This window comes from Formica exsecta, unplaced genomic scaffold (genome assembly GCF_003651465.1).
Source record: "Formica exsecta isolate Colony F162 unplaced genomic scaffold, ASM365146v1 scaffold2, whole genome shotgun sequence".
NCBI lineage: Eukaryota > Metazoa > Arthropoda > Insecta > Hymenoptera > Formicidae > Formica > Formica exsecta.
In genome coordinates this window covers 1,877,483-1,882,316 of record NW_021849297.1, presented here as the reverse complement: position 1 = coordinate 1,882,316, position 4,834 = coordinate 1,877,483, and the positions used below count along the sequence as shown (strand labels likewise).

At 36.6% G+C, this 4,834-nt stretch overlaps 1 long non-coding RNA gene across 1 annotated transcript in view; it reads right to left on the bottom strand.

The window, feature by feature from the left end:
• The window catches only part of LOC115234462, a 16,188-nt gene extending 14,531 nt beyond the window's left edge, over window positions 1-1,657 (bottom strand). The window contains exons 1-2 of the long non-coding RNA XR_003883919.1: window positions 1,487-1,657; window positions 740-1,199 (exon numbers count right to left, since the gene is read on the bottom strand). This is a non-coding gene — a long non-coding RNA (uncharacterized LOC115234462). The remainder of the gene's footprint in view (window positions 1-739; window positions 1,200-1,486) is intronic.
• Window positions 1,658-4,834: the final 3,177 nt, after the last annotated feature.

Genomic DNA, 4,834 nt, shown 5'->3' with positions numbered 1-4,834 from the left:
ATTATATTAATTATATTTAATATATATTTAGTTTTTTTTATAATTTATAATGTTTCTCCAAGCAATATTGTATATACACAAAATATAATATGATTTTTTCTATAAATGATAGCCGTTCTGATTATTCGAAATACGTTGTGATATATGATAATTTGTTTATTTGAATCTTCTTTTTAAGTGAATTTATTTCGATTAAAATTTGCATTGTTGTTTATAATATTTGATTCCACATGTAAGAACAAAGGAAAAATAAAACATTTCTCTGAAAGATATTATTATAATATATATGTAACCCAGATGTCACATAAGGAGGACGTCTTTCGACAGGAATCTGTGCAAAAGTTAGATTCGCACGCTAGTGATGTAATGTAATATGATATATGTGAGCTCATTATTATCGAGAACTGCAATATGTTTACCAACACATTTCTAAAATATGAAGACATTTTTCTAAATATCACAAAATAAAATAATTATTATTAAAGATATTTTCATGAATTTATATATTCATTCTCTAAATTTTAATATAATTTATTCATATTCTTAATTTTTGATATCGTAAAAATATTATACCTATATTATGTTTCATAAATTGCATTCTAAACTTTCTATATATGCAAGAAACAATAGATTAATTCCTCGAATTCATTTGCCCAGTGCAAGTTAAATGACGAAATATTGTCGCCGCAAATAAAAATGGCCGTCAATAAATTAAATCAGTTTTAAATTCTTTACTCACGGGATTGCTCCGCCGTTGCTTGCCCCCTTTCTGGCCTGCTCCTCTTCACTCCTCTGTTTCGTCATCGCTGCTCCTTCACGGCACTCGCGTAAGACGTACCCGTGCAAATATGATTTCATTACGATCGCACACTACAATATGACGCGCAATACTTTACACGACACTCCCGACATTAATCGCGAATATTCAATTAATTACGAGCGCGGGACACTTTACACGGCACTCCCGATATTACTCGTACGCATACTTTTTACATCACGGCAGAGAAGTAATGCCAAAATTACTAATTTATGAAACTATACGATCCGCTCGACACTCGTGACATCTCGCAAATAGCGCACGAACAAAGATCACGAACGAAGGAAATTCAAGAGACGCACGTCTAACTTCGCACACTGCCCGCTATGACGATGCTATACCTGTTGCTCCTAACTCCACTTTTATGCACTTTCCCCTCTTCCTATAACAAATACCGTTTTAGGGCAATTTTTATCTTGTATTATAACGTAAAATTAAATATACAAATTCATATTAGAAATCATATGTTCATCGTTCTGTAGATAAATATCTGTATGCAATAAAATATCCAAAAATACGATCATCGTCGGCTTTGCCGACTGCTCGCGCGATAGATTCCTGTCGAATAAAGCTCACGAAATACGAGTTTCGACAAATCATTGATACGAACGCTGAACCTGTTATGCAGTTGACAAATATTGAGATAGCTGGATTAATTGTATTACTTACTAATTACACACCTCGCTACGCCGCCTTCGAAGTCGATCCGTTCCGTGCCCGCGACATTCCGTTAATGACCAAAAAATTCAGAAGCAGCAACTTCTCACCGATAATACGCGAGTCAAATTAAGACGCGACGGTCCGTAGATACATACATATACAATCTAAATTCAATATTGGACACGCAATATATTTCGAATGCATAAATTTCGCGAAAAGTTATTAAATTACCGATATATCACGGTTTTTTATTGCTTTATTCGATTTCGACTCGCGCGCGGTTTCTCTCTCTCTCCCTCTCTCCCCGTCTCTCTTTCTCTCTCTGTCTGTCTCTCTCTCTCTCTCTCTCTCTCTCTCTCTCTCTCTCTCTTTTAATCAGAAAATTATATTTAAATCAGCGAGAAGTCAGCACGTTTTCTAGAAATAACGACGATATATACGGAACGGCTTGCGCACATGACACTACTTGCTGGCTCAAGTCTCGCTGAACGAATGACAACAAAAATATTCTCTCGTATACATATACGTTAACGCGTACACATCTACGTCACGAAACACGAGCATTGTATGTTTATCAACACGCCTCTCTCGCCGCCACGAAATATTTAACACAGTACACAAAGAAACATGTTATATTCTCCCCGTTTTCTTCCACATTAATTTCGATGAATGGACTATTAACGTACATTTCACGTTTCGTTTTCCACGTTTAACTTATTATGGTTGTCTAAGATAACCGGAAATCGTTGATGCCACGAAATGATAGAAAATTTTACCGATATATCACAGTTTTCCATCGCTTGAAATATTCGATCTGGCATTTTACTTCGTGCACGCTTTTTCTTTCTTTCTCTCCTTCTCTCTCCCTCTCTTCCTCTCTCTTTTTTATGAGAAAATGACAAATTATATTTAAAGTTATTAATTTATAAGATCAGACATTCATCGTTTCTTAGATACATAAATCGATCTTTTATGCGACGAACGCCGATAATCTTATCCGTTTAATCATATGTTCGATATTGCTACTGCCACTCACGTGCTTTATGCAAAGACTGGGATCTGATATCCGCGCAAATAATAATGCCCTGTTCCCTGCTATCGCTAAGGGCAGAAAGTTACGGCGTAACAACTCGTCCTCAAGATAAATGGATTACGATTTACTACGCGTATCGAACCAAAATTAATTCAGACATGATCGTTGCAGCGCGTCGAGAAGAGGAACGGAAGAGAAGGAAGACGGACGGGGGGAAAAGGTAGAACAAAATACATCTCTTACTTATCCCGAAAATAGTAAAAAATGTCGTTTATGGTGTAGCTAATGAAGGAGAACGAGAATAATGTTATAATAAGAAGCGGAGCGAGGTAGTATTTTATAACGCGGATAGTTTTCGCGCTTCTAAGGACTTTAAACGTTTTCGAGAACGTTAAGTGACTCGGAGTGGAAGCCAGATAGCATTTTATTACCATCAATTAACCATTATCACGAAATATCGTCGAAATATCGTCTAGCTGTTCTGGTAGATCGGCTTAGTATACTTTGACGGTGCGTACGTGGCAATTTTTCAGATCGAGATTAGCATAGCGGTGTTTTAAATCGCGTTAAATAGCATAAATAAATTTTCTATCATTTCGTGGCATCAACAATTTCCGGTTATCTTAGACAACCATAATAAGTTAAACGTGGAAAACGAAACGTGAAATGTACGTTAATAGTCCATTCATCGAAATTAATGTGGAAGAAAACGGGAAGAATATAACATGTTTCTTTGTGTACTGTGTTAGATATTTCGTGGCGGCGAGAGAGGCGTGTTGATAAACATACAATGCTCGTGTTTCGTGACGTAGATGTGTACGCGTTAACGTATATGTATACGAGAGAATATTTTTGTTGTCATTCGTTCAGCGAGACTTGAGCCAGCAAGTAGTGTCATGTGCGCAAGCCATTCCGTATATATCGTCGTTATTTCTAGAAAACATGCTGACTTCTCGCTGATTTAAATATAATTTTCTGATTGAAAGAGAGAGAGGAAGAGAGAGAGAGAGAGACGGGGGAGAGAGAGAGAGAAACCGCGCGCGAGTCGAAATCGAATAACAAACAATAAAAAACCGTGATATATCGGTAATTTAATAACTTTTCGCGAAATTTATGCATTCGAAATATATTGCGTGTCCAATATTGAATTTAGATTGTATATGTATGTATCTACGGACCGTCGCGTCTTAATTTGACTCGCGTATTATCGGTGAGAAGTTGCTGCTTCTGAATTTTTTGGTCATTAACGGAATGTCGCGGGCACGGAACGAATCGACTCCGAAAGCGTCGTAGCGAGGTGTGTAATTAGTAAGTAATACAATTAATCCAGCTATCTCAATATTTGTCAACTGCATAATAGATTCAGCGTTGGTCTCGATGATTTGTCGAAACTCGTATTTCGTGAGATCTATTCGATAGTAATCTATCGCGTGAGCAGTCGGTAAAGCGATGATCGTATTTTTGGATATTTTATTGCATACAGATATTTATCTACAGAACGATGAACATATGATTTCTAATATGAATTTGTATATTTAATTTTACGTTATAATACAAGATAAAAATTGCCCTAAAACGGTATTTGTTATAGGAAGAGGGGAAAGTGCATAAAAGTGGAGTTAGGAGCAACAGGTATAGCATCGTCATAGCGGGCAGTGTGCGAAGTTAGACGTGCGTCTCTTGAATTTCCTTCGTTCGTGATCTTTGTTCGTGCGCTATTTGCGAGATGTCACGAGTGTCGAGCGGATCGTATAGTTTCATAAATTAGTAATTTTGGCATTACTTCTCTGCCGTGATGTAAAAAGTATGCGTACGAGTAATATCGGGAGTGCCGTGTAAAGTGTCCCGCGCTCGTAATTAATTGAATATTCGCGATTAATGTCGGGAGTGTCGTGTAAAGTATTGCGCGTCATATTGTAGTGTGCGATCGTAATGAAATCATATTTGCACGGGTACGTCTTACGCGAGTGCCGTGAAGGAGCAGCGATGACGAAACAGAGGAGTGAAGAGGAGCAGGCCAGAAAGGGGGCAAGCAACGGCGGAGCAATCCCGTGAGTAAAGAATTTAAAACTGATTTAATTTATTGACGGCCATTTTTATTTGCGGCGACAATATTTCGTCATTTAACTTGCACTGGGCAAATGAATTCGAGGAATTAATCTATTGTTTCTTGCATATATAGAAAGTTTAGAATGCAATTTATGAAACATAATATAGGTATAATATTTTTACGATATCAAAAATTAAGAATATGAATAAATTATATTAAAATTTAGAGAATGAATATATAAATTCATGAAAATATCTTTAATAATAATTATTTT